Here is a 23,006-nt window from a genome sequence, read left to right as displayed (position 1 = left end):
AAAAATGTCAACCAAAGCCTCTTTTGTTTATAGACATCAGCAAATAACTGTTGCTACACAAACCTCAGAAGTCCCTTTGCAAAACGCACTTACATGTAATTCTGAGGAAGGAAAACCTGGGCACGGAACCCAACCTTTCCACTCCCGCCGGGAGTCAGGAAATCAGTACATAGAGTGGGAGGGGCGCAGGGAGTAAAGATTCCGGCTTTACTGTCTTAAATATCAACTATCGCTTCTATATATCTATACATATTTTTCTTTTATTTTATTATGTTTTAATGCTTAGCAAGTACCGAAAAGGGCGGGCAGGTAAGGGAAGGAGGTGGTGCGGAGGAGCGTTAGACAACAGATGAGATTAGGGAAGGAAAAGGGAGAAATAAAAGTATTGGAGCATTCCTGCGAACCAGAAAAAGTGCCTTCACCGACCCTCCTCTTCCCCCGCCTTTTTCACCTGACCCTCACCTGATCTTCCAGTATCTTGTTCTCCTCGTTTGCCACCGGAATGGCGAACCCATTTTCCAATGCAGCTCGCCCAGAAATTGGCTACTCATGATGGCAAACGGGCCCTCAGATAGGGTTCAGAGAAATTAGGTGCCTTTCGGTCTAGCTCTTGAGCAGCATCCGAGCAACCCGAGGCACTCCCAAAGTCCAGGGTAGTTTCCTCTGGAGCCCTAGTAACCGTCCCGCGCCCTTAGTTACCAAACAGGAAGAGTTCAGGCCAAGAGGCGAAACTTCCGGTTGGGAACTGGCTCCAGGATTCGGAGCAAACTTTTTCCTCTTGAGCGCTACGGGGAGCGAGGCGACTTACTCCTCCAGAGGTTCGCTGGTGTTGTCAGGCGCCGGCAGAATTGTCCCTCAAGTGCGGCTCGGGTCATCCCCCAGGCGCCCCGGGAGAATGTAAAATCGTTGGCGCCTGCAGTCGCCAGGGACCACCACAGGGTACGGGAATGGCTTTGCCCTACCTTACTGCCACGGGGTCGCCTGCGGAAGACGAGAGCTAACGAAAATAATAACTCGAGCTTTCTTTGCAAGTGATGTTTGAGTTTCATCCGTAGATGAACTGTCTTAGGCTGAAATAGACTTGTATTTTGAAGCAGAATTCACTCCCTAGAATCATTGCTGGCTGTTTCGATCGTGGTTGGTTTTAATCTTCCGATCTTCCTCATAATGTTTGTGGGCCCCATTGTAGAGTCCTAGCTGACTGCAGACGTGGACTGCGCAGAGATGGCAAACTCGCAGCGCAGTTGGGTGGTCCCTCCCGTCTCACTCCTTCACCTTTGTTTTACTTTACATTTTCATTTAACATTTACAAATCTTTAATTTCACGTAAAAATCTGTATTTCTTTCTAACTTCGAAAAAGGCTAGGAAACACTGAGCCCACATTATCAAAAGGCATTATTCGGTTGATGAGGTGCCCGATTTAGGCTGGCAAGCACAATTTGAATTACCTGCTTGGCACTGGTAGGCATTTGAGTTAACGGTTTCTGTTGTATAGTATCTCAGAACTGGAAAGACAAAACAATCAACTAACATAATCCTTTCATTTTCTAAATAAATAAACTAAGGTGAAGAGATTAGAACAGGCAGGACCTAAATTAGGATACAGTACAGGTCTCCAAATCCAAACTATGCTCTCTGCAATGACGGGTGTTCTTGGCTGGAATACCTTCTACCACTTTATCTTGTGAGTCAATTTTGCTTATCCAATAAAATATCTGTAGTTTTTTTGCTTCTCTTTAATTTTATTTTACCTGTACCGGGTTAAACTTTTTCTAATAAAATGTTTACATATAAGAATAGAGAACAGTGTATAATGAACCACCATATACTCATCACCTTGGTTTAACATTCATATTTTGCCACATTAGATTTATCTGTATCTTTTGCTGAAGCATTTTAAAGTAAATCACAGATATCATGAAATCTCACCCTAACTACTTAAGCATACATCACTAATGTTTAACATTTAATTTTTTTAACATAAACACAGTATCATTATCATACCTAACAAAATTAACAGTATCAAAACTCTTCAGTAACATCTAATAATTATTTCATATTTATATATACTTAATTTCCTGAAAATGTCTTTTTTACCATTGGTTTGTTACTATTCTTGTAGTAGCTTTGTCTCTGTGTTTATGTGGTTTTCTATCTATTTAATCTTATGGACTTAGAAATAGTGTCTTCAAAGACTAGAGTTAGTAAGGCATTTTATTCCCCACTTCTACAATGCCTAAATTCCCAAGGTTGTATGGGAGAAAGACTCGGCTCATAGAGGAAATTTTGACATATATAGAATAATGGAATTTTAGAGCTTCAATAACTGCATAGATCATCTTTTATAATAGTTTAGTCATTCCTACTAATGAAAATGTTAGTTTACCAGAGGGTAAGGAGGGAGGGGGAATAGTAGAAGAGGGTAAAGGGGGTCAAATATATGGTGATGGAAGAACTGACTCTGGGTGGTGAACACACAATGTGATATATAGATGATGTATTACAGAACTATGTACTTGAAACCTATGTAATTTTACTATCCATTGTCACCCCAATAAATTTTAATAAATTAAAAAAGAAAATGTCAGTACCCAGCATGTATTAAGATGGCATGTAGTTATTTATATTTGAGATTTGTTATAGCAATGCTGCTTTTTAAAATTATTAGTGTTGTTACTATCCATGTGTCTTAAACATTCCCTTTCTAATTTCTCATCCCAGTTCCTAATGTGGATATTGAGGCAGCTGCCTTGGCCTGTGCCAGTCTGTTGATCCACCCCTCTCAGTATCAGCTGTAGCTGCCAAATGCATGACAGCAGCTGTCTTTGTTGAGTACTTCCCTAGGTCCCAAGGACATAAGAAATCTGGCAGCCAAATACCTACAAAGAATCACATTTCCCCTATCTCAAGGATTCTATGTCCTGAATTTCAGGATAACAATTATACAATGTTGAATTTTGGGCAGAATGTCTATACATTTCCAAATTCTACATTTCTGCCTTAAAACAATATTCCTGTGTCTCCAGCTCATCACCACAGTATTCCATATCATCTAGTTCCCACTTTTATAATTCTACAACTTCTGGATCATAACTTTATTTCAATTCATTCAGATAGATTTGGAAAGAAAACCCAAAGTTTTACAAGTCTTGTTGTTGACCATGAGATATTCAATTTAATCCCAAGATGCTAAGGTAAATATTACCTTTCTACTATCTCATTCACAAGTAGATAAATTTATCCAAATCAGGTTGTTCAGGCTCCAATATAAAGAGATTTTTTTGTTCTGCAAAAACAACATCATCTTTGCAATAAAATAGAACAATACACATATATGTAATGTAAAAGGAAAACATATCCTTTACCCCCAGGCCAATTTTATTCCCAAGGGATTGCCACTGTTGGGAGTTTATCCTACCAGCATTTTTTTTTTAATGAAGCTGTAAATATACTTTTTTTCCTATAGAAGTAAAATCATATTAAAAATATTATTTTGCAAATTCATTTTTCACTTAATAATTATGGCCATGGTTCCATATCAGTACATTAGATCTCTGGTCTTTTAATGGCAGCTTAAAATTCACTATTAGCAATCAATTTTAACTTTTTAAACAATGATACACTGAACATCTTTATAATACTGTATTTTATCACTTCTAGGGTATACCTATTTTCACATTTTATTATCTCTGAAATTGGGATTCATTTTTCAATCAGTGGTGTCTTGGAACTGGTAAATAAGATATCATCTTGCACACCTTTCTGTTTCTGCAAGACATTTTTAGAAGTAAAATTAATGGAAAACAGGTATAAGCAAATTTATTTTTATAGATAACACTAAATTATCTTTTAAAGCATTTTTATATACCAGCAGAGTATGACATTGTCCTTGCATACTCTGGACATTATGAAGTATTAAATATTTTACAACCTAAAAACCAAAATATGGTATCTTATTTTTGTTTATTGACAATTCTATAATTATGAGTGAGGCTGAGCATCACATTTCTTCTGCTAATAATTTCTTCATCATCTCCTTTGGCAATATTTTCCCATTAGGTCGTCTTTTCTTATTTAATTATAGTGTTTTGTCTGATACAGATAGTATTCTTAGTGCGCATGTGTGTGTCTCTGTGTGTGTGTGTGTAATACTTTTCTCCAAAATCTGTTTTTTTAACTTTGTTTGTAGTACATTTTGCCATACACACCTCAGAAATTGTGTTTGCTGATATTAGTATGCTCCATATTCCAATGGGTACATTCATCATCAACTTCTCCAGTCTATGGGCTGCATTCAGCTCCGCTATTGCTTCCCTATTAAAATATTTTCTTCCCTTGCCTTTTATGACTCTTTTTCTGTCAGTTTCCTATTAACGTTCTAAATCTCCTTTGCTGCTTTAGCTTGTCCTGTTTGGCCTCTTAATATTGGTATTGCTGAACACCCAAAGCTGGTCCGTCTACTCTTGTTACACTTAGTTCCTAGGTGAACATATCCATTTTCATGGCTTTAAAAACTGTGGCTGGTATTTTTTTAAGGACTCCCATTAATATTTCTCTAGCCCAATCTCTCTTAGGCACTCTAAACATACCCAACTGCCCACCTCAGAGTTCCATTGAGATGTCTCCTAGAGAGCTCAAATTTGATACACAGGTTCAAGACAGAATTCTTCATTTCATCCCACATATATTCCAAATCTCTTTCTAAGTCTGCTCAACCACAGTAGAACTACTATCCAGCAGTACAAAATTAAATCCTGGGAGCTTCCAGTCATGACGGCAGAATAGATAAATGATGTGCTCACTTCCTCCCACAATCTCCTCAAAATTACAACTAAACTACAGAATCATTGAGAATCACCTAACATCTAGCTGAACAGAAGTCCCTCAAAATTACAACTAAACTACAGAATCGAGAGTCACCTAAAGTCTACCTGAACAGCAGTCCTATAACTAAGAATATAACGAAAAAAGCCACCTCAAGACTGGTAGGAGGGGCAGAGAGGCAGAACATGCTGGTCCCACACACAAATGTGGCAATTAAAAATTGGAAGGGATGTCTTGGCTGTGGAGTTTCCCATTAAGGAGCAAAGGGTCCAAGGCCCACACCAGGCTCCCCAGACCCAGGTCCCAGTGCCAGGGAGAGAAGTCCCCATAACTTCTAGCTGTAAAAATCAGCAGAAAGTGTGGCTGAGTGAGACAGAGGGCAGCCAGAGTCCCAGGCATTCCTCTGAAAGGGCCCACCCGTGGACTTACCTCAAAAGGCAACAGGGACATACAGGGAGTAAGTGAATTGTCTGGCTTCAGGATGAGGGCTGAAGGAGCAGCTTTCTCACAGACAGAAGTAATGGAAGGTGCTATTGTTCCCTTGTTGAGATCTCCCAACACCAAGCCTTCACATGCAGGTGGAAACCAGATTTGAATCTCCATCAACCTAGGTAACACCGTTCAGCCCACCCTGCTGGTTCCCTAAGATTTGGCCCAACCCAACCTTCAGGCCCACCCAAACCACTTCTAGTGGCTTTTCCATACAAACAGCCTGTCTTGGCTAATGCTGCAGACTTTCCTGAAATCTCTCAAAGGTTCACAAACCCCAAACAAGCAGCATCTGATTGTGGCATGCCCCATACCTATTGCTAAGCAGCCCCAAGCCTAGCATTAGCAGCAGCTGGCCTCACTTCTCAGCTTAGCCTCTCCCAGGTATCTCCAAGCCCAGCACAAGTGGAAATCCTCTGCAGATCACTTTGTAGATCATAGCAAGTGGCCTCAGGAAGAGCACAGGCAGTGGTTGACCTTGCCCTGCACCAGAGCACCCCAAGAGGCCCCAGAACCAACACACCCGGTGGCCAGCATCAGACCACACCAGAGGACCACCCATCCACCTTCACAAATGACACACCCAAAGTGTAGTCTTGGCATGCATGAGAGACCCACTAACACAAATCCTGTTTGGCATAATCAGCCCCTGCACAATAGCTCCTTCACTGTAGTCACGGCCAGTCCTCACAACAAATCAGCCTGCGGGTCGGTCCCTCCCATTGATGTGCCAACAGCAATGAAGTCTCAACTACAACCCACACAAGGTGGTAGTACCCAGCGAGCCTGTGCCACTGGGCTCCACAGGACACCTACTACATAATGCCATTCTACGAAGACCTGGCAACATAGCAGCTTCTAATACATAAAAACAAACATAGGGAGGCAGCCAAAATGAAGAGACAAAGAAACATATCCCAAATGAAAGAACAGAACAAAGCTCCAGAAAAAAAACTAAACCAAATAGAAATAAGCAATCTACCAAATGCAGAGTTCAAAACACTAGTTATAAATATGCTCAATGATCTCAGTGAGAACTTTAACAAAGAGATAGGAAACATAAAAATAGAGATTAAAAAAAAAACAGTCAGCCATAAAGACTACAATAAATGAAATAAAGAATACGTTAGAGGGCATCAACAGTAGATTGGAGGAAGCAGAGAAACCAATCAACATTTTGGAAGATAAGGTAACAGAAAACACCAAATCAGAATAGAAAAAAAGAGAAAAGAATCCAATGAGGATGGTTTAAGTCACCACAATTAGTACTTACATTTTTATTGGCTTATTTATTTATTTATTTTCTCTTTGCCACTAGACTATAGTATGCATGACAGTAGAAACTACATGGATTTTGTTCACCCTATATTCAGAAACTAGAACAATACCTGTACACAGCAGTGTTAAGAAAAAAATCTGCTGAGAGAATAATATATACAAATGAAAAGAGGAGTTTAAATTTTTTATGTAGTTAAATCTGTCAGTCTTTTCCTTGATAACTTTGTTTTGCACCACACTAGGGCAAGCCTTTCCCAGAAGACTATTAAAATGGTCTTCAATATTTTTCTAGCACTTTTATAATTTGATATTCTACATTAAAATTTTAATGCACATAAAATTTATGTGTGTGTGAGAGAAAGTAGACTCAGTTCTTTTTCAAAACAAATAGTAATTTTCCAGCACCACTTATTAGATAGTCTATCTTGCTACTTTGATTTGAAATCTGTCCTTTTTGCATACTAAATTCTCATATACACAAACATATGTTTCTGTATATCTCGTATTTCATTGATTTATTTATCCATCTCTACAAAAGTACCATTCTGTTTTGAGTAGCATAGCTACTTAATATGTATGTCCAAACACACTATCTATCATCACCATCACATCCATTCTTGTCTATTCTCAAACACTTCCTTGAAATCAAGTTGTCAAGTTCAAAAAAAAGCAAAAACAAAAAACAAAAAAAACCCAGGGTGTTAAAGATTTTTATTGAAATTTCCTTGAATATACATAATAATTTAAGAAGAACTGAAACTTTTTATTGTATTGTCTTCTGACCCAGCAATATGGTAAACGTCTCCATTTTATCAGATTTTCTTTTATGCAATTCGTTCTTGATAAGGTTGCTTATGACTAGATTCAGAGCATTTATATAACCTCAGAATTAGAAGAAACTCCCAAGATTGCCCCTGGCTGTAACATGAACTTCAGCAACATGCAATGATTTTACGCTTCTACTGCTTAGGTACCCATTCCTTCCTGAGGAAATGCATTTTATTACAAATAGATAATAACTTGGATAATGATATAGCATTCTTTTTGGAAGACTGTCAGAGGGGTCTCATAACTGTCTTGTTGTACAATTTCCTTACCTATACAAAACATATTTTTAGTGGTGAATATCTTGCCTCGTATCTATAACATTTTGCAAACTTTCACAAGGCTATATCAGATATTTGGCTGTTCTGTTGGACCCTGTTAGTGAAAGAAATGGATATGTCTTTACAAAGGAACATTTACTTCACAATCAAATATTGTGCAATATATCTGAAATCACTGTTCCTTTTCTTTAATGTTTTTATCGTTGTTGCTGAAACATAGTAATCCCTTGATTAATACTTGCTGGATTAATGAATGGATTATTCCTAAGGATGTATTTCTCCTGATAACAGGGGACCATAACTATATTTAAAGCAAACATCTTCTACTGCAGAGAAACAGTAGAGGAAAGACCTCCATAATTATAGACTTTCTAATATCCTTTTCTGGGAAATACACATTCACAAAATTTATTTGCCCATGGTAACCACTACCTTGTAAAAAATATTACATAATAGAATTGGGTACAGTGGAATGTGCGTGTGTATGTGTGTGTGTGTGTGTAAAATCAATTACAGTAGATGAGCAACTTTAACAAACAGCTAACAGTTTTCTGTGACTTATTTCTTAGATGCAAGGACAACAAGAACAAGAAGACTCTTTATATCAAAGTATTCTCATTGATCAGTAGAACAAACCTCAAAATCAAAATATTTAGCTAAATGAATACTATAAGAAGATTTGATATTCATATTTTCATACTTTAGCAAGTGGACACATATAGGTAGTTTGCAGATTTTATTCCTTTATTCTAATCCAGTAGATGGTGCTACATGTCTGTATATGTAAAGTACCACAATGCCTTTTTTTTTTTTTTAATCTTTTCTTTCTTTTTTAGCCAGAACTCTCATCAAGGTCTACTATTATAATGAAGCTCATTATTTCCGACATCTGAGCCAAATCTCTGGGTGCAGCATTAAAGATGTACTTAAGGAGAAAACCCCCCAGAAATAATTGTGGACCAAATATCAACCTAACAATCTATTAACAGTTATTTTTTTTCCTCAGCTCATTCTCACTCTAAAATGACAAAATCTTTGGTGTCACACAGAACTCTGTGTTAGTCCATTAAAAACATCCAGATGCAAAATCACAGTCCCTCTTATTCTTCTAAACACTGTTAGTTGCTATTATTGTGTTTCAACCATAACAATGATAGCAATTAACAATGAAAGTTTAAATTTAGGATTGCAATGGATAGATCAACATATAAATCAATCATTTAAGAAGATAACATATGCTAAAAATCTTAGGTATGTGAAATTTTATTAACCAAGTTTGTTGTTGAATCAGTGATTAAGATAGCCATACAAATTAATGTATATTTGTGAATCATCAAGGACTGAAAGCTTTAAAAAAGTAGGAACTCTATTTAGGTATCAGCATAAATAATCCGTATCACCCGGCAGTTTACAAACAATTAATTTATGTTACTTATTTATTATTTACACAACTAAACTTGACATATAATCTGAATCAGAAGTTATCTATTTTTTGCCTCCTTTTATCTTGCAGATTTGTAATATGTAATTAGCTCACAAATTCAAAATGCTTGGAAAGTGTCATTGTATTATAAATCAAAGATAAGGACATCAACTACTATTAATAATATAAAAATCAGAACATTTTTATTACTGTACTAGTTTATTATGTCAAATTTTGATGCAATTTCATAAAGTCCTTTCACATTCTTTGAAAATTCTTTTACTCTTTTTATTGTATCAAAAGAAAAATGAAAGCTGTAGTCACTAATTTTAGATGAGTTCTCTACATAATATAGGTATTAATAATCTGCTGACCAAAGACTTAATAAAATGGTTTTATTCAGTGAATTATATCACTTTAAGGACTAGGTTCTAGTACAAAAACAGGAAGTCAGAAGTAATCTTTCAGATGACTGTTTTGTCATTCATGCTTTTCTTTATTCATATCTTCATTAACTCTTTCACCAGTCCTTGAACAAACTCTAGGAGGCAGAATTGAACTGGTTGTTCCTAGGTAGGTTACACAACATGGAAAAGCCATCATCTTATATCAGGAATGGCGTCATGATGAAAAAGACATATATATATATATATATATATATATATATATATATATATATATATACACAATTCAAATGGTCAGTTGTAATATCAGTAAGGTAAGGTAATATAAATCATTTACTTATCTGTTGGCGTTCAAGGTCAGGGTGCTGCCAAATCTCCTTTATGTAACTAGCTTACCTGGAGGCCATAACACTGATCCATGGACTAGATAAGCCACAAGGTATTCAACTCCTTAAAGGAAGTGGCTTTTTTATTTGTTGTTTGAGATAAGATAATTGACATATGTAGAACTACTCTTCGTTCATAAAGAAACGTTGCATTTGATAAAACATCCACCTAAGCCCTTAAGTTACAAAATTTAAAAAGTGATTATCCTTTCCCTCAAGAAGTTTACTGTCAAGTGGAGCAACTGAGCACAGACGCTGCCTCCTAACTGATAACTGCCTCCATAATAGGCCTCTCTAATATCATCTCCACACTGCAGCCAAAATGATTTTTCTAAGCCACAAATCTCAACCACCACATTATCCCTTCCCATTAAAAACCTCGTTCCAGCTCCTAGAGGCCTCCCTCGCATCATGGTTTATACCTAAGGCTTCATGGACTGACCCTGCTTCTGTGTCATTTCTCTGCTCTTCACCTTGAACCGGGAATTCTAGCCCAAATGAATTTTTCTTTTCCTCAAGTTCTCTCTCACTTCAAGCCTTAGGACATCTGTTCCCTCTGCTTGGGTACTTCTGCCATATTTCCCCAGCTAGTGTCATCCTTCCCTGACCCATATGTGCTACCCCTAGCATCATACGTTTACTGTCGTGGCTTTTACACATTTTACTTCTCTGAGTCCCCCATTACACTGTAAGGAACATCAGTCAGAGTGTCTAGCTTATGTGACACTAGCTCCCCAGCACTGGATACACAGTAGACATTCATTCATTCATTCATTCATTCATTCATTCTACAATTGTTGAGCACTTAATGTGTGACATGCTCTCTACAGTAAGTGATAGGGAAATGTATCAGTGAACAAAACAGACTACGATACGGCCCTCTAGCACTGTTGTTAAATTAACTAAAGCAGAGCCAGTGCACACAGTATGGCAAAGATATCGGAAATCATCAGGGAAAGCACGTCTGTCTCCAGGTGGGAGGGAATAAGGAGCAGAGGAGTCACCCCATTAAAATAGGGTCTTACCTGAAACTTCAAAGATGAGGATGCAAAGGCATCTGGTGAAAAGTTGAGGCACAAGTGCATTCCAGGAAGAGGACACAACAATCAAAAGGCAATAATATAGAAAATGTTGAGCCTAGGAGGGAAGTGGAGAATTGCATGTGATTCAACACTACTGCATGGGCAATGGGGTGACTTTTGTAGTGTAGCATTTGCCTAGGAGAGTAACATGAGATGAGGCAGGGAAAGTTGAGAAGTACCAGGTCACAAATATTTTCTTGTAAACAATAGGGATACATTGGATAAGTTTAAATGGGGTAGGTGAATGCAAAAGAGATTAGTAATAAGGATTTGAAATAGGAAAAGAGAAAAGAGGCAGAAGGTAAGATTTGTCACTGTTTAGAAGTGGGGCCAACCAAGAGAACGGTCTTCTTATGCTGTGGGAAGTATCAGGGATCAGTGTGGCCTTGGGATGAGAAAAGCTAGCTCCAAAATCTACTAGCAATATCGTGCCACAAATAGCAAAATTTTTAAAACCTCCTTAAGATTATCTTGTCAAAGTGTAAATGTGTTTTTACCTAGCTTTTCAAACGTTATTTATTTTCCCATATGCTCGCTCTTCAAGTCATCAGAGTATGTAGTAACACCTATGAGTACCTGAATGTTTGTATCTGCCATGGTATTCTTATGCTCCAGGGTCTTTGGTAAACACAGAAAGAGAAGAAAGCAGGCAGTTTTATGTTGTCCTAGCAGTTAGAAAGATTGGTAATGGCCTTCTTTGCTTTCAGTATTGCTCTTCAAAATAATACAAAGTTTCTTTCATTTCCTTCTTTTTTCTTTTCTGAACTTTTTTCCATATTCTTCATGACTTATGTTTATAATCTGAAGAAAAGTATCTTTTAAGAACAATAATACCCTCAAAAAAATCAGTGGCAGCGAATGGGAAATAGTAAAAACAAAAACATACCCACCAAATAACTATTATATTAAAAAGTGTAGGGTAAAGATACAAGAAAACGTGTTTGTCATGATACTGTACACACCATCCGTATGAGCCCAGCATAAAAACAATGCCTAGTATGGGGCTACAGCTTGAACATTCCATGCTACTGAACGGAAAAAGCACCACTCCACTGGGTTAAGAAACATGGCTTTTTTTTTTACAATTAAGACTTTAAGAGACACTGCAGAGAGGTGGCCTGCTTTTATTCTGTGAGCTACAGCTCTCCACATAATATATGGGTAAGTTTACTCAAAGCACTTTATCAGCTGTCAATCTGTTTCTTAGTCTGCATTTGGCTACATTTCAGGTAGCAAAGGAGAAAGCAGGGATTATTGCATGGTTTTTGCCCTGGCTGCGGGGTGGGGGGCTAATTGTTGCCTATTACTTTAGTGAATTGTGTGTGGAAGTAATTGTTGTTCCACTATGTTCTGTAGTGTTATTCACGTTAACTCCTAGATAAAGCTAGATCTATATACAATCTACTCAGTTTAGTCAAAAGTGGATGGTGTACGTATGGAAGTACCTGGATGGCTGGAAGTGGTTTTTTGAAAAACTGACAGATGTCATCCATGCTGAGACATCCATGAAGGTATGTTGAGTTTTTCCTCTTGAAGCCTGTCCACTGTGTCTGTTCATATTCTACTGTGAACTAAGAATTTTATGCTATGCATTGCTTTTTTTTCTCTATACATTGAATGCTAATTTCTTGTTATTCCCATATCAATATCTTACTCCAAACTCCTTTGTGAATGAGTTTCTTAAATTTCAGTGAGGATTTCCAAAAACAAAAACTATTCTACTCTCTTTCTTATCTTATTTAACTCTGTCACTGAGGTTATTGTAAAGGTGGCCCATAATGGTGGTAGTGGGGGGGGGATACACGCATTAACCAACAGTTTTCTTTTATGAACAAGAAAATTGGCCGTTTTCTTATTAGCATATGAGGAATCTAAGAATGTCCCTTGTTGTCAAGGCAACAGCTATTCCTTAGGTAGCTGCAATAGAAAAGAAGCCAGAAGCAATCTTTATAGGATCAAGTCTTTTTTATCATCAAATCATAGAAAGGAACCTTGAGAGTCTACCCAGCCTATTCTCCTGCCTTTAGTTAAGACCCACTAAAATAATTTGAAACCAATGCAAAAAAGTCCTGTTTTAAATAATTCCGAAGAGAGATCACATAGCTTTCCTTGGTAATTATTTGTACTGTTTTACAGTTCACACTAGTAATAGTTGTTTTTTTCCCAATCATTCTAACTTAAATCTTTCATGCTGTAGTTTGAAATTCACTTCCTATAGTTGTGTTCTCAGTGGAAATAAATGCTTGTACACTTTCCTCTCAAGAGAGTTTTGCCCATACTTAAAAAAATAAAAACATCACAAAATTGTCTGACTTAAACTCTTCAAAGTGAATACTGCTAAGTCCTGTAATCCTTCCAGCCATTGGTATTGCAGGTCTCCTCTGATGACATCCTATATTCTGCAAGGCAATTAGGAAGCCAGTCCTGCCTTGTTATTTATATAGAAAGCTGACCATTGGTGCCCCCAAAGGAGCAGGACACCATCCAGTTCTCAGTCTACTCAAGCCTCCTAGGTTAATTTAATCTGCAGAATTACATTCATAGTACGTTTTTTTGCACAAACTGGCTAATACCGTGTTTCCCTGAAAATAAGACCTAGCCAGACCATCAGCTCTAATGTGTTTTCTGGAGCAAAAATTAATATAAGACCCGGTCTTAGTTTACTATAATGTAAGACCAGGTCTTATATAATATAGTATAATATAATATAATGTAATGTAATATAATACCGGATTTTATATTAATTTTTGCTCCAAAAGACATATTAGAGCTGATGATCCAGCTAGGTCTTATTTTCAAGGAAACACGGTCCACCTTTTCTGCCTGATTTGAACATAATCACTCATTCCCTACCTGGTATTTAGGCAACTGATTTTTCTCTTTAAATAGACAACTATCCCTTTTCCTTGAGAATTGTATATTCTTGGTTCTTTCTTTCAAGATGAAGTGCACTCACTTCCTCCCTTGCACTGGCAGGTTTAATGAGCATACTTCCTATCCCACTGTTCATGTCACTAATTAATATATGCTGAGCACTAGCCACAGGAAGTTACCTGAAAATATTTTTAAAAGATACCCATATTGATCAGCCAGGCACAAAAAATGTATCACCTAAGACCAGACATGTCCTTTTTCTTACTGAATTTCCTGTGTCATTTTGACTTATCATCTCAATGCTTCAGCCATGTATGCTGTACTTTGTGGACCTAATTTTTTTTATCTTTGAAATGAAGGGACTACAAACAGACTAACAGTTAGCATTTATTGATCTGTTTTTCAATGCTAGGCCTTAAGCTAAGCACTCTATTTCTATCATTTCAGCTTCACAGCAATCCTATGAAGTAGATATTTATTGTCATTCCCCTTTTACAGAAAAGGAAAGTAAAGTTTAGCATGGTCAAGGTCACCTTATCTGGCTCCATTATCCAGTAGTGATGTTATTTTGGGAAAGTTACTTGATCATGTTAAGCTTCACTTTTTTTTCCTTGAATATATCTCTATTTTTCTTTCTTTTTTTAAATGAAGCTATATTTCTTTAGTAAATAGAAATTATTGATTTAAAAAGAAACATAAAGAGATTGTAATAGAGTGTCTCTGGGGTCTTTTTGACAGTGGGTGTTGCTTACATTGCATAAGTTTCTACTTGGTACAAATTTTAACTGGAAATCTGGTCTCCCTGGTTCATACTTTATTGAGATCAGGCTAGCAAACGAGGAGGACAATTTAATTTGCCTTAATGAAGATTTTATATGTTCTAGTGAACAACCCCCAATTTATGAATTTGGAAAACCTTGCCCTAGATCCATCAATATGAAAAGACTTTAACTCCTTTTGCTACATCTCTGTGTTATGTTGTAGGTGTTTGTTATTCCAGGATAGAGCCAAATCCCAAGGATCAGGACTCTATAAGTTGCATTCCTTATTCTAGCTGTGTGACCTTGAAATCTCTAAGCTTCATTTTCCTCATCAGTAAAATGGGGATACTAATAGCACTAAGTATACAGTACTTTTGAAAGAATTGATCTAGATAATTTGTATAAAACACCACTGTGTCAGATATGTAGTAGTTACTCAGTAAATGGCAACTGTTTTTATTATTACTATTTATTAGTTTAATATTCATTTAAAAAGTACATTTAAGGTTCACTAGTAAAAGTTGCCGTACACTTCCTAAGTGGTATTCTCACCTGAGGAATTTAAAATTTTCTTTCATAGGAAGATGAGAAAAAGCAGGGCATCACCTAGGATCAGATCTATTTAAACTGGTTAAACTGTCAATATTTTAAATGATCTCTGTGGTTTTCTAAGGCCAGTTTTCATAATCATTGTGATTAGTATACCTATATTAATTAATAATAATTTTATGAACTATTATCCATAACTAGAATCCACAGTCACTCTGTATACTGTATACTGATTGTTTGACTATGCCATAAACTATTTGCTTTTGCATACAGTTGCCATTTCAAATCAAGATATGGACCTTCATACACCCTCATCCTCATAAGACACCCATGCTATATTGTTTAACTACTACTGGTTTCCATGGGAAAGAAATATCAGGTCAAATTCTGTGTATTATGGACAAGAAAAATATGAGTGAGATCACTTTATCCCATAGCACTCTATGACTCTTTCCAAGAGAGGCTTCTTCCATGTTTCCATAGCAGTATAGGGAGTAAAAAATTATTGCACACACATGTGGATACACACACACGCTTAAATCTTTTCCAAGAAAAGCAGTTACGAGAATGATATTTACATCCTTCTAACACTGTCTCCTCGGGATTCAAAAGAAACAGTTTTGGGAAAACTCTTGCTGTCTTTTGCCAATAGAGCTGTTAAACCAAAATCTGAACTGGCTTTTCAACTAGATTTGGTCATGTGAGTCAAAGCAGAGCTTGTGTTGTTGTACGTCTCCCTGCCTCTCCCTGGATTCCTCACATTAGTTGAGCCTCACTGCTCTTCACCATAATCCTCTCAACCCCACTCTGCACGTTGGTTGAGCCTCACTGCTCCAACAAGGAATGCACTTCTGACACAATGGGGGACAGCAAGGGCAGTGTGGGGAAAATCAGATAATGCAGATACAAGCTTGACAGACCTGCTGCCTTTCCAGTGCCACATTATGAACTGGCCAAGTGAGACATGAAGGCATTATCCCGTCTTATCTGGTGGTTGAAAGGGGTGCAGCCTCCTTTAATGGTAAGGTTTTTGGCTTGTTGCCAAGAGGTTCTCCTTTTAGCTGTTTCACATATTCACCCAGAGGCTGTCTCTTCACCTCTGTTAGCTGTTTTGACTTGAACCTACTTCAGGATGAGAGACGAGAATTTATCAGGACCAGGTGATGTCTCTGCCAAATGGATTATATAAAGAGCAGGTCAATTCTGAAGCCAGTTTAGAAATGTGTGCAACTGTAGAATGAGTTTAGGGACTTTGGTTGCCTTGAAAAGAACCTAGATTTCATAGGGTTTCTCACAATCATGCACCTTCACAGGACTGGCTTTAGTCTTCTCCCAGGGAAACCTGTCATTCTTAGATCATTATCTTTCTATCTCAGAGAGGAGAGTGTAAACACACACACACACACACACACACACACGTCCTTCAGATTCAGAGTCGACATGAAATAGTTCTAGGGTTGACTTTTTCAATAAACTTCACAAGTGAATCTGATGCCTAATCTGTAGTTTGAGAATGACTTCCCACAGATTTCCTGTAGTCACATCTAGAGACAAACTCAAGGGCTAAGTATTTAAATTTATTAGCCACCCTGATAGAGCAAAAACACTCTGAGGTTGAAAGTTCCCCCTATTGCTGACAATAGTTATTAAAAAAAAACATATAGCACTACTTTTGAAAAGATAACCAAAATGGGTGCCTCGTTTTTATTAAATGTTTTAAGTAAATGGCTTAGTTTACCAGAACCAAAAGCATAGTCTTTTTACATCATAATTCTACAAAGACCAGCACACAGACCATCATCCAGCTGTTGTTTGTGTGACTTTGAAGAAAATTGCTTAAGGTATCTGAGGTTCAGTTTCATTATGGATAAAATGTGTTCTGTCTATCTCATAAAAATTTTCTAAGGATTAAACATAAAGAGCCTGGCCCAACACCCAATTGGTGAATACTAGGCTTTCTTCCCTTCCCTGTTTCTGTGCCTCCTTTATACATAACTAGACTTTGCATTCCACTGGACCAAAGACCTTGATTTACTTATTTGTTCATGATGCTAAATAACCACTTTATTTAAGGGCTCAGGAAAGTAATCCTAGGAATTCAAAGGTGTTTACAGGTAATATTTCATTAAACCACATAAAAGTCCAATGTTGAAAAAGGCAAAGATTCTCATGTTCATTTCACAGGCACTCGAATTTCTTGAGGTTGTGTGTTTCCAAGAAAACAACCAATCTGTGACCAAGATGTAATTAAGACTCACAATTTCTAATTCCCAGGCTTTGGCTCCAACCTCTGAAAATGCTGCAATTCAATGAACCTAATGGCACTTTGGTCTCTGGAATTAGATCCTGTTATCAATGACTTCCACATGGACAGATCATTCCAAAATGTGTAATTAACCAAGAAAATGCAAATAAACCAATTTGTACCTGCTATTTAGAGGTAGGACGTAGAAATGGCTTGAGTTCATTATTTGAAAATGTAACCTTTTTGTGTTTTGAATGTAGCTCATGTTCTCCTGTTGTCCACGTATTTTTTTTTCAAAAATTACATTTTCAGTGAAATATTTTAGATTATTTGTAATTCGATTACCAGGGCAGAGCTTGGAATGGAGAGAGAAATGCATGTCATCAGACACAATGGATAGAAAACTCTTCTTCCAGTGACCTTTGGCAATTCAATTTAAACATTGTTTGAAGCTCTACTGTGTACCCGGCCCTGTGCTGAATGGGGTAGGAGTCAAGCTCACAGTCTAGCTCACTCAGGAACACAGTAAAACTTGGCCAGTGTTACAAATGAATGAACCTAGTGATGTAGGTAAATATTTAACTACACCTTCTAAAACGTAGACAGTAATCATATAGTACCATTGGAAAGCAATATTCTCGTTGAGAAATAATAAAAGCCTCAACTATGGCAGTAGCAATGAGGATAGGAGGAAAAGACAGATACGAGAGATATTTAAGACAGAGAGACAATAGTTTCCAATATTTTTTCAAAGAATTTTAAATGTGGAAGAATAGTAAGACATCTAAGAAGATTCTGAGATCAAGTTGATCTAAGTATATATAGGAAAAAAAACCTGGCTAGAAGGGAACAGATTATGTTTTATGTAAAGAGGTTATTGGCCTGAAACTAATCTAATATTGTATGTCAGCTATAACTGAAAAATAAAGTTAAAATTAAAAAAATAAATAAAGTACATGTTGAATATTCAAGTGGAGTCATCCAGTGAGTTGAGAATACAGTTCTGGTGATCCATAGGAAGGTCACAATAGATATATAGGCTTGAGGCTACTATATCTATACCAGTGTTTATGCCTCGAGTGAATGAGATTGTTCAAAAACAGTCCATAAAGTGAGGAATAAAAGATGGCAGAACATGAACCCTTTAGATTTGAAAATATCAACATTTAAAGAGTAGGCCTTTGTTGATGCTCCGTCCCTCCAGACTGCTCTTTTTCCTTTGTCTTCCTTATGAATGAATATCTATTTGTAACGACATGACACAATCATAACATCTCTCTGAGGTTTTGTTGGATTTTTCCATTCTTCAACCTCTAATAGAACTAAATACTTCAACCTTTGTGCCAGGCCCCTGGAAATTTGTATAATGATATTATTATTATTATTATTATTATTATTATTATTATTATTATTGTTATTATTATTTATAGTTCTAATAATAGAAAAAGTGCTACATACCTCACTGCTGAATATCACAATGGTCACCTTTGAAGTACTCCCCTTGGGAAGCTATGCATCAATCCCAGTGCCTAGTCCACCCTTCAAAGCAATTTTGAAACTCTTTTTCTGGAATGGCCATCAGAGTTGTCATCGTATTAGCCTTGATGTCCTGAATGTCATCAAAAATGTCTCTTCCTTTCAGTATTTTCTTTGTCTTTGGGTAAAGAAAAAAGTCACTGGGGGTCAGATCAGGTGAGTAGGGAGGGTGTTCCAATACAGTTATTTGTTTACTGGCTAAAAACTCCCTCACAGACAGTGCCGTGTTAACTGGTGCATTGTCGTGATGCAAGAGCCACGAATTGTTGGCGGAAACTTCAGGCCGTCTAACTTTTCACACAGTCTTTTCAGCACTTCCAAACAGTAAACTTGGTTAAGTGTTTGTCCAGTTGGTACAAATTCATAATGAAAAATCCCTCTGATATCAAAGTAAGCAACATCATTGCAACAAATTTGCGAACTTCATTGTCACACCTCCTATTTGTGTTGTATAGCACTGGACACAAGAACACAGACTTCAGATTTAGACAAACCTGGGTTGAATTTCTACTCTATGATCCACTAGTTGTGTAGCCGTTGGCAAATCATCTAACCTCTTTTGAGTCAAGATTTTCTCCTATGTGAAAAAAAATGGAAGGAAATTACCTCCCTTACAAGGTTGTTTTGAGAATAAAGGAAAGATTTATAAGGTCCTTGCTAGTATATAGAAAACACTAGATCCATAGTAAATATTATTTGTTTGTAAATCTATTTCTACTTCCCAGACTTCTTACTCATCTTTTTATCTCTGTTCTCTGACAAAGTGTCAGGCACCTGACAGCCTCAGGAAATGTATGCTGAGTTTAGGTTGATGCAAAAATAATTGCGGATTAAAAGGTTAAAAATAATTGCAAATCAGTTTTGCACCAAACTAATAAAAAGGCAGAGAAGTAATAGAATAATCTCACTCACCTCTGGGGCTTTGTACATTCTAGTCCCCATGTCTAGAATGCTTCTTCTTTCTCCCTTTCCCATTATGCCTAACAATAGTTGACATCTGGTGATCCTCCAGTCTTAGCTGAGACAGCCATTTCTGCAGGAGGTTTTCCTTGAACTCTTCTTGGTCTGTGGAGTATACCCTTCCACTTGCTTCCATGGTGTCCTATCATAAGCATGTATTGTATATTATGGTATCAGAAAGTATGCTAATATAGTATACTATATTTTATCCTAAGTACCTATTTGGTTCTTTGTGTTTGTTTACTTGTTTAGATTTATTTATTGTTTAGTTGGTTGGTTTGTTGGTTCACCCTAACTGTAAGCTCCTTGAAGACAAGTGCTCTATCTTATTTACTTTTATAGTCTCAATGCTTATCACAGTGTCCGATATACAGTAGGGGCTCAGTCATATCATAGAATGAGTACATGGACAAATGAATGAAAGCATGTCAAAGCCAAATCAAACTGTCTCTTGGGTTTACCCACTAGACCTGGGCTAGCACAGGTGGAGAGCAGCCATTATTCCACTATCAGCAAGGAGGATTGAGCACACTGTTTTATATAAAACTGTTTAAGAAAAGAAATAAATGAATGTTAACTAATAAAAACGTGTCTGGCTATCTTTAAAAATATCACTCATTGTCTTTCATTAAACTAAATACCTTTCTCTTCTCTTTACAAGAATTTGAAGTCATTCATATTTTCTTTCTTGTGATTTCTTTACATTTGTTCATTGTCTTTTCATTGCAGAGGCGATGTAGTACTTTATTTCTGCAAACCCCAAAAAGACTTTCTACACACTTAGGGACCCTTGGTATGTACTGTGGATAAAAAGGGTCTGGGCCAAGTAACTTTGCAAAATGCTGCTTTATTATTCCCTGCCCTTAAAAAGGCACAACACCGATGCACGTAGTAAAGGCTGAGGAAAATTTGTTAGGTTAACTTTTTTGAAGCCTGAATTATCAAACCAGCTTGAGCTTAGAGCACAAGTAAAACAATTTAGAAAATGCTGATGTATGGGTGGAAGACTGGATTCAAGGTCAGGAGACCAAGTTCCAATTCTGTCTGTACCTTGTAAGTCACTTCAGCCTCGGTTTCCTGATTTGTACAATGAGGAAATTACACTAGATAGTGTTGAAGATCCCTTTCAGACTGAAAATTCTGTTTTGATCATGTCAAATAATTTGTTGATATGCTTTGCATGAGAGATACTTTAAAAATATATGTAGAAGATTATTTAATGTAATCATAGAGAACTGAATTTTATTATACTTACATTCTGCTTTTTAATTTTACATCATCATCTAGATCTCTTGATGGACATTTAGATAACTAAAAGCTATTTGATCCTCATTCATGAAAATAAAATATAGTTAATTTGGTCCTCTATGCAATGGTACTCTTAAATACATAGTGCCATTTTCTTCTTTTCCCTTCTGATAAGTAACCGAAATAAAACTAATGGATATACAAGTACAAAGATATCATAAGGTTGGGACCTCTGAGTCTGATAAACAAAAAGCCGATTCTACGTCTGCAGCTTGCTGTAGACACATCTGGCTTACTTTAGCTCACAATGGAGTAATATGAATTGTGCTAAAAAGCACTATTTGTGAAAATGCAAATAATATTCCATCTGCTCAGGATTTTTTTTTCTTATATAGCTTTTGTTCCAGTGTGGTAAAAGCCTGTTTCTTTCCCCTGAAGTGCTCCTGCTGATGAAGAGTGAAGTACATGACAATGAACTAAAATCCATTATCAAACAAATACAGTGAGCTTTGCAGCAAGTCCTCACAGGGAATGTTGCCTTTTTCTCTGGCATTAAGTTGAAAGCGATTTGTGCTCATGCAAATAAGACAAAGTGGGGGGGTTAAAAATCGAATACACACACACACACACACACACACACACACTCCATATACTGTAGTTTGCTTTGTAAATCTTCCATTTTTTTCTGTCTCTTGGTGGGGGAGGGCAGCAGAGAAGCATTTTGGTCGCCTTTTTTAGATTTCCTTATGGTTTGAGTAGTGGTAAATTCTCAAAGAAGAATTTGGGCTCTGCCTTATGCCATCTTGAATAAATTACTTGGGAATTTGGGAGAACTGATTTCCCACTCCAGAAAAGAGCCCAGGGCAAGTTGGAAGGAAACTTAACCTCTGTGCTGCTGAAACCAAACATAGTAAGTTTCAAGAGATCTAACTTCAGGATTCGCTGATGGTGACAAAGGTAAATTGTCCAAGTTCAATCTTCAACATTTCTGAGTGCTCATACATTCCTTTCAGTGCCCTGGGCCTTAATCTGAAGGTTTTGTAAAAGTTATACTCTTGCTGAAATTAATAGCCATTTCTCTATTTTCAGGAAGAATATAGATACGAGTGACAATTATACTACGAACTACTATGCAAGGCATTGATAAGCCAACTCCAGAGAACAGTCAGATTTGGGAAAATGTATTCAGCCTTCTTTTCCGTCCACTTGGCCCTTAGCTTTGCCTTTTGTTTCGCCTTCTTGTCCCTTCTCTTAAGATCTATGATTTCTATTTCGACAAAACAGAGAAAAAAGCAAAAGAACTTGATCCTTTCTTAGTAAGATCAGAGAAGTGGAGCAGAAGAAGATTATAAGTTGGTATGAGCATAAAAACACTTTCATTTTACACAAAAATTGAAGACTTATTTTATAGCATTTCTAGTTGCTTTATTTATGCCTCATGATTTTATGCAATATTAGCTGGGTTGTAAATAATCCAACTAAAATTTTCTCTTTGAAATTTGAAGAATATTCTTTTACGGAACAGAATTTTTGTAGGTTTGCTTTTTTTAATAATTTTTATAGTTTATAGTTTCAGATTATGCATTTCTCTTTTAGATTTAAGTTTTATAATGCTATTTTTCAATTAACATTGATTTCTGAGCTTGAAGCACATAGAGTGGTGTTAAGATATAATGAAATAATAGATATAAAAGCATTTGAATTATTAGAGAAAAAGTTGTTGTAGACATCTAAATTGTTAATGCTGTATATGCATATAATTTTTAATTCTGAGAAAAAAAATAATTGCCAGAAAATGAACAGTATTTTTTTTCTGGAGTACATTGTAAACATCAACAGA

At 36.7% G+C, this 23,006-nt stretch overlaps 1 protein-coding gene across 2 annotated transcripts in view; it reads right to left on the bottom strand.

Annotated features, from left to right (window-relative positions):
• CCDC39 (coiled-coil domain containing 39) overlaps positions 1–652 on the bottom strand; it is a 38,454-nt gene extending 37,802 nt beyond the window's left edge. For both annotated transcript variants that reach the window (XM_033129556.1, XM_033129548.1), the window contains exon 1: positions 463–652. The gene's annotated coding sequence lies outside the window, so the exon portion shown is untranslated. The remainder of the gene's footprint in view (positions 1–462) is intronic.
• Between the last annotated feature and the right edge of the window lie 22,354 nt (positions 653–23,006).

Source organism: Rhinolophus ferrumequinum, chromosome 2 (genome assembly GCF_004115265.2).
Source record: "Rhinolophus ferrumequinum isolate MPI-CBG mRhiFer1 chromosome 2, mRhiFer1_v1.p, whole genome shotgun sequence".
Lineage (NCBI taxonomy): Eukaryota > Metazoa > Chordata > Mammalia > Chiroptera > Rhinolophidae > Rhinolophus > Rhinolophus ferrumequinum.
This window is presented reverse-complemented; position numbering and strand designations above follow the sequence as displayed.